The following is a 13,524-nucleotide window of genomic DNA, read 5'->3' on the forward strand; positions in this document are numbered from 1 at the left end:
AAACAACGCAATATTTATTTTATTTTCATTTGCGGTTTCGCGCGTAATAGATAAGCAGTACTTAACTTCAACACTTACTTACGTATTTCTCAAAACAAAACACTGTCGGAAGTGAAAAAGAAGAGGCGGCAATACTGTACGGAATATATTAAATTCGAATTCATTGAAAATCCCACAAACCTATTGTCGACTACAAAGGTGACAATGACAATAGTCGACAGGCTTGTGCCTTCTATGTCTAAAAACATTTTCGACTGAAGCAATGATGCCTTCAAGACTGCAAGATCATTTGAATAAAATGCATCCAGATAAGAAAGACAAGAATGTAGCATATTTTCAAGACCTAGAGAAGAAGCATAATACTCAGCTAAGTGTAGCTAAGAGTTAATTTTGCCAGCAATAAAGGAAGTAATAACTATTGTGCTTCATAAACCGGCCGCAGATATTATCCGAAAAATTCCTTTGAGTAATAATTCTGTGCAAAGACGAATTGATGAAATGGCTGAAAACATTGAAGAATCATTGTGCAATCATCTGAGGACTAGTCAATGCTCAAATCAGCTCGATGAGTCCACTTTACCAACTAATGAAGCATTGTTGCTGTCTTACGTGAGGTTTATTAAAGATGCAAAAATATATGAAGGACTATTGTTTGCTAGAAATTTAGAGACCGATACAAAAGACGAAACCATATTCAATAAATTGGAAAAGTTTTGTGATGAGAAAGAGATTCCCTTAAAAAATATTATATCAGTTGCTACGGATGGCGCTCCGGCTATGACAGGGTGCCATAAAGGCTTCATAGCGTACTTAAAGAATAAAATTCCAGATATCCTTGATGTACATTGCGTTATTCATAGACAACATTTGGTTGCTAGAAATTTAAGTGAACGACTATTTCAATCACTGCAATATATCATCAAAGCAGTCAATAAAATCCGTAACAGCTCTTTGAATGATAGATTATTTCATCAGCTTTGTGTTACTAATGACGAAGATTTCAACCGTAGTACGTACTTAAGTTCGTTAGCTATCAAGAGGCAATTGTCTGACTCGATTTTATAACCTGCTTGACTCTGTGATAGAGTTCTTGGAAACTAAAGATACAGAATTGCGCAACGAGCTCATTACATCAAAGAATGATATAGCTTACTTGACAGACCTGTATAAATTGTTCAACGACATGAATCTCCAACTGCAAAACGTTGCACTAAATTTAAGTCGTTGCTGCTTTCACAGCCAAACTGCTTCTACACAAAAAGAATATGGGCAGACGTGAGTTTCACAATTTTCCGAATTTATCAGTATCCTGCAGTAACGACGACTTCTTTGCCTACTGCCAACATTTGGAAAATCTCCTCACCGAACGATACCAGGATATTTTGAACTTGGAAATACCAGACTGGGTGTTGGATCCGTTTTCAAATGTCAACACAGCAATATCACCTCAGCTGGAAGATGTTCGTCTTATGGAATTGACAACGAACGAGGAAATAAAAATCAGGTTCAAAAATGGCTACCATGAATTTTGGCTACAAAGTCAAAGTCAAAGTCAAAGTCAAAGATGATTTATTCCATAGGTAAAATAAATTTACACTTGAAAACGTCACATTTAAGGTACTGCTCGTTCACTACGCTGACCTCCCTGAGAAGAACGAGCAAGAAACTCTAGGGATTGCTCTTTTCAAATAAACTTAAATGCTATGGAATACATTTTGAATCAAATTTGTGTGGATTCTGGAGCCATGTCGTCTTTCCATACATCTTTATCTAACACGTAGTCTTCAATTTTGTAATATGCTTTTTCGATCAAAATATTTTTAATGTACTTTTTAAACTTAGGAAATGATAAACTTAATATATGCTCCGGAATCTTATTGTAAAAACGTATACAGTTCCCCATAAAAGAGTTGTTTACCTTGGTTAAACGAAATCGTGGTACCATGAGTTTGGACTTAGCTCTAAGGTTAATATTATGGATATCTTCTTTCTTATTGAAATTATGTATATTTTTACGGGCATATAAAATATTTGAGTAAATGTACTGTGATGCCACAGTCATGATACCAGTCTCCTTAAACTTTTCTCTGAGAGATACCCGAGAGCCTAGACGGTACACAGAACGAATCGCTCGTTTTTGCAATACAAATATGGTTTGAATATCTGCCGCTTTACCCCACATGAGAATCCCGTAGGACATTATACTATGGAAGTAACTAAAGTAAACTAGTCTAGCAGTACTAACATCGGTAAGCTCACGTATTCTGCGGACTGCGTATGCAGCGGAGCTTAATCTGCTGGCCAGGGACGATATATGTGGAAACCACTGAAGTTTACTATCTAAGGTCACTCCCAAGAAGACTGCTTTATTAACAAGGTCTAACTTTTCTCCGTTTATTTCTATGCTTGGACTAGTCGATTTTACGTTAGGTAATTCAAATTTAACACATTTTGTCTTCTTGGCATTAAGCAATAAATTGTTAGCATTAAACCAATAAACTACTTTAGAGAGGGTATCATTAATACGGTCATAGTTAATGTCATGTCTGTCTGTTTTAAAAATCAAGGATGTGTCATCAGCAAACAACACTATTTCGCAATGGTCCTTAACAAAGAATGGCAGATCATTAATACAAAAACCAAAATACAAAAACCGATCCCGCAATTGTACCCTGGATTGCGGTCAATCCTTCAACGATTCTTGATAGCATTCCCATCGTCATATTTGTGTGAACGTGGTTTTAGTGCTGTGATACAACGCTGCTTACTAAAAAGAGAAATCGTTTGCATGTTACCGAACGTGGGGACTTGCGGCTGTTCTTGAGTAAATTGGAACGTGACATCAACAAACTTCTTAAACAACATCAGATTCATCCTTCACATTAGAATCGATTATGTTTGTTTTATTTTGAATAAAAGATACTTTGTCTGAATACTATAAAGTTGCGTTTCAATAATCATTCTCATTGACAGGTGTAGCCCGTAAGAGTTAACTTGAGACCTGAGCGCCATTGCGCGGGTTATAGTAAAAGTCTCGTTTAGAATGAATGTTTAATCTCCGCTAATATAGCTCACAATAATTAATTTAATTTGAAGTTATAGTGGTTTTTGAGTAGGTGAAAAAATAGGGGCGCTAAGAAATAATATATTCTCAAAGTGGGCAGTAGACAAACTAAGTTTAGGAATCCCTACGCTAGGCAAACCCTGTGTCGCAGGTGTCATGGACACATACAGAGACAACCAGAAATTACACTCAAACTCACGAGAGAAATAAATGTAGGCCATACAATTATTTCTCCTGGCCCGGGAATCGAACCTGGGACCTCTGCGTGGCACCGGTAACCGTTCGGCCACGTAGGCATAACTTCTAAACTATTGATTTTAGCGGAACTAATGTCTATTTTAAATGGGTTGTAACAACGTCCTTATCTAAAAAAAAAAAACTTTGGACCACTGTGAATAGGCGACCTGTATATTGAAAAACATTTTTGTTGTTATTATATTGAAATGCGCATTTTCTAGGAAAAAAGTTTATTTTAGCAACACAAAGATGTGGAAGCTGAATAGCAGTTGCTTGTATCCAAAGCCATGTACATTTTTCAGTGCTAAAATTCAAAGTGGTGGGTGGGGGAAAAAGGGCGGGAAACTTCGTGCGAAGAAGACGCAGGTTTTCCTCCAAATTTTAAATTTACTGAAAACTCTAAAAAAGGATTGGTTTTTGTACTATAAGTGTATACATTAGTATTAATTCTTTGTATATTTATATTTAATAGTGTGTAATTAGCTGTATATATTGGTAAGTTTTTAATTTTTTCTTGTTACTATGGGCGAACGCCCGATGACCCCGGAGGGACATTTCCTCCGGTGTCTCAAGATGCGTTTAATGAAGATGATACAGTTTCTTAAACTCCAATAAATATGCTAGTAAATGCTCTTGAGTCATCCATGCACACAGACAGCTCGTTTACTGAAGTGAGAAAACGTAAACGTGTTCCTCGCGTTGTTTGTGCAACTTGTAATAGAAAAAGGGTGGATCAAATAAATTAAGTGCCAATACTGATTGTCAATGTTCAGTGAATAAATCTGATGAAAATTCTTATACAAAAGATATTACATGGTCTAATCCTAGTCCGCACATAACTAACAGGGTTGATATATATGACATCTCAGCATAATGCAGGTACTTCCAATAAAATTATTGATAATGAATTGAAAATTCTAACTATCAGGCATCTGATGTAACTCCTTTTGTAGTCCATGTTCAAAAACAAACTCTATCTGATAACAGTGACACTACTTTACACCCAGTAACATTTGGACGATTTTTAAAGAGCAGTTAAAGGCATAGTAAATGGTAGTCTAAAGCGAATAGGCCGAAATCGTATTTCTTTGAATTTCGTCCATTACAGCAATGCTAATAACTTTATAATGGACGAAAGTCTCATCGCAGAGAAGTACAAAGCCTTTATACCAACCTTTAATGACACCAGAATGGGAGTGGTAAGAGGAGTCCCGCTTGATTGAACTGATGAAAAAAAAAATTTTTAATATTTCTGTGCCTTTAGGTTGTGGCCCGATAATAAATACTAGAAGAATTAGATGAAAAGTTACCAATAATAATAATGCAAGGGAATTTGTAAACACAGGTACCATTGTTATAACGTTTGACGGGCAAGTACTGCCAATCCAAGTACACATGTGCTATTCAGCTCTACATGTTGATCTGTATATCTATCCTACAGTGCAGTGCTATAATTGTTGCAGGTTCGGTCATGTCAAAAATCACTGCCGTTCCACACCAAAGTGTTATAAATGTGGACAAGGACATTCAGGTGACAGTTGTGACATTGAGGAGGTAGTCTACTGGTGTTGCTTATGTAATGGTCATCACCAAGCAATAAATAAAAAATGTTTTGAGTATAACAGACAAAAAGATATAAAGGAAACCATGAGCAACAACTGTATCTCTTATATGGAAGCTGTTAAGTTGCATCTACCTATGTATATCTAAGATGTTGTATGCCGATGCCTTACTTCAGCCATTTTCTCCCTCTCCCAATGTCACATCATCCAAATAGGCTTCATTCAAGCGCTGCATCCACTAATAATGTATCCCAATATCAGTCGTATAGGAAAACAGTGTTCAAGAAACTTTGGACACCACCTACTTCCTCTAAAGGTTACGATTACCACCAACCATCTCTACCAGCATCTAGACCAATTATAAATAATGATAACAATATTAAAAAAGATATTAGTATACCAGATATTATTAATGCATTAACAAAGTTGTTAACTCAATCAAATATAGTATCACCGTCCAATGTTGCATCAGTCATACATGCATTATATCAGTTACCTTGCATTAATCACAATGAATCACAGAGCTACAGTAATTCAGTGGAATTACTGTAAAAAACACAGTATTAAAAATAAGAAACATGAATTAATTACTCTAATTAATAGATATGAACCTTTCATTGTATGTCTCCAAGAAACATGGTTGAACCAGGAAAATATCAACATTCCTGGCTTCAATTGTTTAAGGTCTGACAGGCCTGATGGGTTTGGCGGTGTCGCTTTATTCATGAAAGATTGTTTTACAGTTGGCACTCTTCCTCTCCCTTATTTAAATAATGATATCTCTGCTCTAGCTGCAATAGTAAATAATATTTGTTACATTTCTATATACTTTGCACATCCCAATAATGATATATGTAACGATCTTAAACTCCCTACCAAAACCATTTGTTTATTTAGGAGATTTTAACTCTCACCATATGACTTGGGGCTCTTCCATTTCAAATTACTATGGGGAACAATTATTAGAATTATTGGATAGCCATAATTTATGCATTTTAAATACTGGTTCACCTACTCGCATTATAGGGCCTAAGGAAAGCTTAAGTGCCCCTGATTTATCTATATGTACACCTGATCTTGCTTCTGATTTGTTGTGGTTCCCCGGTGATTTTACTTATGGCAATGACCATTTTCCATTATTGTTACCTTCCCTTTAAAAAACCTTTTATACAACCTAAACAACCTCGCCTGAAACATAAGATTATTAATGCCGACTGGGACTTATTTAAAAATAATGTTGAACAGCTGATACAAGTCTTGCCTGTAATATCATACACCAATGTGTCAGCTTGTTCTGATAGGCTAGCCAAATTTCTAATTGAAGCAGCTGACAAAACCATCCCACTGAAGTCTGGTGGCTCTTGTAAGATTCCATGGTGGCATGGTGGGTGGATGAGTGCACCAAAGCAACAAAACCGCGGAAAGAGGCCAAAAAACAATATAGTAGTTCTATATAACATATTAACAATTAACATATAACAATTTTACTAACTATATTTTAATTGTCAATGCTACAAAAAAATTGCTCAATAAGAAAAAATTTGAAGGATGGCAAAGATTTTGCACCTCATTAGATCCCAGTGTAAATTCCTCCATTGTATGGCAGAATATCAGAAGATTTAGATCTGGTTTTCATTCCACTCAAAAACATGTCTTTCTATTATTCTCGCAGAACAGATCATGAATCGCTTGGCCCCTCCCTCAGTTTCAGAACAAGATCATCCCCTCACCACTTCCATTTCTGCCATCAACAGATAGTAACAATAACAATGTTATAAACCTTAACTCTTCCTTTACCATGAGCGAGTCAAAGTGGCGCGGAATCTTTAACAATTGTTCTATCGTTAAAGATTCCGCGCCAGGTGAAGATGGGATTCCATATTCTTTTCTTTCTAATTCAAATAGTGCTTGTCTAAAATACTATCTTTCTTTAATTAATACAGTAATGTTCACAGGCGAAGTTCCTCAGTCTTGGAGAACACAGTCCTTAATTCTTTTATTGTAACCAAATAAACAAGCTTCAGATCCGTCATCATACAGACCAATAGCTTTAGCTTCTGTTCTAGCTAAAATATGTGAACATTTAGTTAAAAATCACCTTGAATGGTTCTTACAACACAATTGTTTATTAACTAGCGGCCAAGTAGAGTTTTGAAAAGGCAAAGTACTTTTGACAGTTTGTCAACCATTATCACAGACATCACATTGGCTTTCTCTAGAAACGACTCCTTAATAGCTACATTTTGACATCACCGCGACATATGATAATGTAAATATTAAAATTCTTAAAAGTAAACTAGAGCAGCTAAATGTTCCAATCCTTTTAATAAATTTTATTTATAAAATGTATCAGAGAGGTTTCTACACTATAACGTTGTATGTACATTTAGGACAAAACGAAACTATAAATATAACAGTTTGGAAAGGTTTGCCTCAAGGCTCGGTACTCCAATTTTAGTCCAAGTTTAGGAGTCCAATTTTATACAACATTTATACTTTTGATTTAGAATGCTATTAAGCAATGTAATGTCTTTCAGTACGCGGACGATTTACTTTTATATACATTTGGACATTCTGTTGAAGAAATAAATGGGCATCTATCTGGGAATTTAAAATGTTTAAAAAATGGCTAGATAGAAACGGGTTAGATTTATCACCAACCAAAAGTAATGTCATTTTATTTTCTAGAAAACGTTCTCCACCATTAGTAAACATATCTTATGGCGATACGCCTCTCCCACTGAAAGACCATACTAAATTCTTGGGGGTAATTCTGGACTCTAAACTTACAGGCATTCGTCATTGTGAATATGTCACGATGAGGTGTGAACAGCTTTTAAATATTTAAGATGTCTAACTGGTGTTTGGTGGGAAGCCCATCCATTTACTATGAGACTCCTATACAACGCCCTAATTAGAAGTGTCCGAGATTATGGAACCTTCCTCCTACATCCAGGTAATGCTGCTGGTAAAGTTAAAGTTCAAAAATGTCCAGTCCAAAGCCTTAAGACTGATCACAGGCGCGAGGAGATCTAGCCCAATTAATTGCTTACAGGTTGAATGTTGTGAACCACCCTTGTCTCTGAGAAGGCAGTAGGTACCTTAGCGATATATATTTTTTCCGTTGTCTCCAACTAGAAAAAACGCATAACACGTTACTTTCAAAAATACAACAATTAGACTCTGAAATTAACACTTCTACATATTGGGCCCATAAGAATATTTCTTGTTTAGTTCAAAGTTACCGAAAATTTAAAAACATCACGCCTACTTCCAAAGCTATCGTCTTCCTTTATATTAATGTAGTTACAGTTCTCTTCACATAAACTTGCAAGTTGAATACAACATAGGAATTGAAAAGAATGATCTTAATCAAAATGCTGAATTTAACTCTATTATTATTAACACAAAGATCGAACACTCAGAAAAAATTCCTTCGATCCGGCCGGATTCGAACCGACGTCTTCTAGCTTACCGTGCCAGACGCTATACCAACTAAGCCACGGAACGAACCAGCGGACCTTACGAATTTTTCTATGTGCTTGCGTCGAGTCTTTGTATTTGGTTTTTTCAACGACTTTTTAGTCGTAGCGCCATCTATGAGATATCTATGAAAGATTTATCACCCAGTTAGTACCTTTACAGTTTCCAGCCCTGGCGAGAGATGTCGCTATTCGCTGTATTTTAAATTAACTCTATTGTTAATAGTAAATGGGCTGATTGGGAATATATATTTGCAGGTGCATCCAAACATTCTGATAATAGTTGCGTAGGAGTGGTTCAGGAAGTCAAACTTCCCCCGGAATCGACCGTTCATACGGGAAAATGATATGGACTTTTCAAGCTGTTGATTATATTCTTCTCGCAAAGCTTGAAATTACTGTTGTATTTTGTGACTCAATGAGCTCATTACAGACCCTGTCTCGCTTTCCATTTAAATAAACATGTCATAAACAATCTCCAATAATTTTTAACATCAGAGAGCTTCTTCATCAATGCTTCATTAAAGGATATGCAGTTGTATTTGCCTGGATACCTAGCCATGTGGGTATTCATGGAAATGGAAAAGCAGACCTACTGGCCAACTCAGCTATTCAAGATGATGATATATTTCCTTACAACAATTATTGTCACGATTTGGCTACTCTCCCGAAAGTATACCTAAATGAAACATGGAATGAGTTCTGGGTCAATAGTACTTCCAAAGGGAAGTTTTATCGATTGGTACAAGAGTACATTCTTGATAAACCTTGGTTTGCTAAGTTACTGTTTGATAAACGTAGCACCACTGTTATTAGCAGAATTTGTTTTGGCCATGTTAATACTCCTGCGCAGTTTTATAAATTTAATATTGTTACAGATCCTCTATGCTCTTGTGGCGAGTATGGAGATCTTAATCATATATTTTTTTGTTGTCCACAGTATGATCACTCTGACTTTTTTAATCAACTCTTGAATTACCATTGTACCAATGTACCATTTCCTACATCGATTATTTGTTTATTACATGACATTTATCCTGAAATATATAAAACATTAACCCTATTTATTAAAAAAAGTTATATCAATCTTTGATAGCATTAATTTTATGTATTATTATCATTGACTTACAAATAAATGGACGACGGGTCTAATACAAAAACCACGAAAAAAAATGTCCCAAGTCAACCTATTCGAAATTTAAATTGTTATGTCATCGCAGTATCGCGCTGTCCGTAGAACAAATGAAGACTAAAGCGGAGTGTCGCGCTCTGTATACGATTTTAGCGCCTTACAAGTGCGGACACTTTTTAGCGCGGACCCGACGTCCATATAATTGTAAGTCAATGATTATTATAGTTTATAAAGCCACATCCTTTTTCCTCTTCCAAATTCCGTCTTCCAATGTCCGTTCTGTTTTTCCTATATCCTTGTTTCCCTAATTTTGACAATGGCTAAATGCTCTATGCAAAGCCAAAAAAAATAGTGGCAAGAGCCATCAAAATTTTTTGAGGCGCGACTGGTCCTTTCTCCATTTAGTACCTACTCAAAATATTTTTATTTTCGTTTCTCATAATAATGGTGATGTATAAATTGTGTAAGATTAATTCATTGTTGATATTTCATTTTCTGACATACTGCCATGTTTTTCCAAATGGCAAAATGAGCATATCTTTTTAGTTCTAGTTTTTGTAACGGTAACCTAAATAGCCCAGCTAATGAACACAATGCCAAAGGAAACACGAATTGCTAAAGTTTCAGCACACAAAATGATGTATTTAATTTTTTTCTTGAAATTTTTAGCTGTTTTTTTTTTTCAAGGTAACTTTGACGCCCCGTCCTGTAAAAATATATATAATATGTTCTCATTGCAAAAGCGCCGTAAAGCTCATGATGTTATGTTTTTATTCAAAATTATTTATGGTATTATAGCTGCACCTGACATCCTGCATCGTTTACGTTTCTCCGTCCCCCGTCCTGGCAGTCGCCTGTAAAATCGTAAAACATTTTCGCTCCCTATTTGTAGAACTAACCTCAGTCAACACTGTCCAATGTAGCGCATGTGTTCTTCTTACAATGTTATCCGTCTTGATTTCGATATTTTCACTGGTTCTGTTGTCTCAACTAGGAACTCAATTAAAAAGTGTCTATTATGGTAACTACACGACTGACTTTGTTGGGTTTTCTTAAAATACTTGAAATTTAGAGTTACTATCACTTATTTAATATTTTGATACTTATTAGTTATTTTGGCCTGTTTTGCATGTTGTGTTCACATCAAGTAGGATGCATTGTTATCGTGTTACTATATAAATGAAATACTTGTAGTTTATATCTGAATTGTATCCAGTTTTGTGAACCGAATAATAAAAAATAAAAAAATGTGCCTAAACTACCATGGTAACGCCTTAAAAAAGTTGGCGCAACTAATCAAGATTCTAAAATGGTATAAAACCTTGTTTTATACCAAGATTTGAGGTCAAAAGATTTTTTCGCTATTTTTTAATATGGCTGCCATATAAGCGTTTTTTTTTCGTTAAAAATAGCTGCCGAAAGAGATTCGCTCTGTTTCAGCTAAAAATTGGCATGTGGAGGCCTCTAGAAGCGCCAGATAATAATTTGTGCTCAAAATTGGTTTTTCGCCATTTTCAAATATGGCCGCTATACAAGCGTTTGTTGGCGGCAGATGAAACTTTGCTCTAATACTGTTGAAAATCGGCATGTGGGGTCTCTGGGGTATGAGTGTTTTATAATAATTTGCGGTCAACATTTTTTTTTCGCCATTTTTCAATATGGCTGCCATACAAACTTTTTTAGCGGATGATAAAAATTTGCTTTAATTCTACTGAAAATCGGCATGTAGGGTTCTCTACGGGTGTTTAACAATAATTTGCAGTCAAAATTTACTTTTTGCCATTTGTCAATATGGCCGCCATTATGTTAAGCCATAAGTGCCGAGGTCTAACGGAGGGCGAAGCCCGAAGCGTCAGCACGCCACCTTACATAGGTAATATACGGAGACTAAATTACGAGTCTAGATTTCTCAATTGTTCAAAATTACTTCCCGAAAAATAATAAAAAATACTTTCTGATATAGTGGAAATAAGATACTTATAGCATTGTTGTATCTCGACCGTCTCTCTGTTAGATTCTTTTTTCTTGGAAGATATGCTAAAAAGAGAAGTATTAAGGGAAAAAATGCCAGACAATCACTCCAAATTTCTGGTCTCAAACTAGGGAATTTCCTGTACTATGAGTACTAGAGTAACGATGCTTCTGAGGGCAATGCTCAGAATACCCTGACCAGAACTAACTTAATTTTTTTTTTTTCATAAATTGACTCAAAACAGGGATCGAATCTGGAACCTCCTCATCAAGCGCCCATAGTACTAATCACTGTGCCACAGACGAGCATAAGCACACCCCGTAATCTGAAACCGACCACGCGCCGCAGGCCGAATCCGACCCCACCGTAGGTGGGGTATAGGGCTCGTTTCTTATATTATCAAACTGTTGTCATTTTTTATTTGCAATCGTATCCTCCATCACGTTCCAGTCAGCAAGGTCACGGTCTTTATGAGCAATAAAATGTGATTTGTTTATTTCCTTTGTATTACCTTTGTTTACCTTTGTATTAACAAGTAAACGGTTCAGAAAATTAACGAGAGATGTGTTCTCTGTCGCGATCGGGCAGGGAGTGACGATGGAACGAAACAAAATCAGAATGCGAGGGAAAGAATGAAACAATTCAAAATTTTGAAATTAAATACGAGTAGAAGAAAAAACGGTACGATACAAACGGAGATAGGCGACACAAAAAGGTGGGATGACGATTTAAGGAAGTTACACTGTCACACTTCTAATTTCAAAAGCCCTCTACAAGACCTCAAGGTGTTATAAAAGCTGTTTATAACTCTACATCAATTGCCCATACAATAGCTCTATGACTAGCCATGTCTCTTGGGATTACATTTACCGTTATACGACTTGCGACTGTTTAATTACTTTTGAATACGCTACTGAAGAACTTAAGTAGTATAGTACATCTCTTAAACAGCTAATATACAACTTTTAGGCTGTCCAGGGATAAATATATGCAGCTTGTGTGCTTGTTGGGAGACGTCTTATAATAGATATACTGTACTCCTACATAGTTTGCAAATTACGTAGTAAGAAAGAGAGACAGACATCACATAATATTTTAATATACAGGGTGTAAATTTGAGACGGCAGCAAGGCCAGCCACCTTCATCGTTGTAGTTACAGGAAAACGGTTCTAGAAGACTATCCATGAATTTTGAAGATATTTTGATTGGCATTCACAGATTTTGGAAAAATGGTACTGTCAGCAAGATAAAAGGCAATTTTTACAAAACTTTTTTATGCCGTTCGATCCGGTCTCTGTTAAGGATCAATAGTCTCTATGGGACCAACTGAGGTAAGAGTACTCGAAATGTCAGAAATCGCATAAAACTTTTTACCATACATTTTTAGGGACATATTTAGTAATCAGTTATTCTAGGTTAAGGAAACTAACAAATTGACAACGTATGATGTATTTCAAAATAAAAACAATAACAAAAGGCAAAATAACATAAAAAATGTATGATAAGTAGTAAGTAAGTAAGTGCTCGAATTTAGTGCCGCCTTGGCGGATGCATCGATTCGCTCTCTTCTGCAAAGAGCAAATTAGCGGCTGAAATTTTACTCGGATGGATTCCATTGAAAATTGCTGCAAGTGCGTCTTTCAATTCTTGAACACTGTTGTATTTTTTTTATAAATTTTATTTAACTAATACATAATACGTTGTCAATTTGTTAGTCTCCTTAACTACCTAGACTAACTGATTACTAAATATGTCCCTACAAAATGTATGGTAAAAAGTTTTTACGAGCATCGAGTGTATAACCAGAAATAGAGACGAAATAAGGGGCATATATTCCTGGTAACACATTAGCGATACAGCTCTTATAAATATCAACTCCCATTTGCACTGAATTAGAGACAGGCCAACTACTGACCTGTGTGTACGTCTCCGTATATTCCAAAAAATATTCTGTATTTATTGTAATAAAGATAATATATCTAACAATGGCGTGCTGTTCTATTCGGTGGTGTGGGAAAAACAGCAAAACATCTAATTACAAAACAAACGGAATTACATTTCATCGGTAATTCAA

The sequence above is a fragment of the Hyposmocoma kahamanoa genome, unplaced genomic scaffold (genome assembly GCF_003589595.1).
Source record: "Hyposmocoma kahamanoa isolate Upper Pololo Valley unplaced genomic scaffold, ASM358959v1 220, whole genome shotgun sequence".
Classification (NCBI taxonomy): Eukaryota; Metazoa; Arthropoda; class Insecta; order Lepidoptera; family Cosmopterigidae; genus Hyposmocoma; species Hyposmocoma kahamanoa.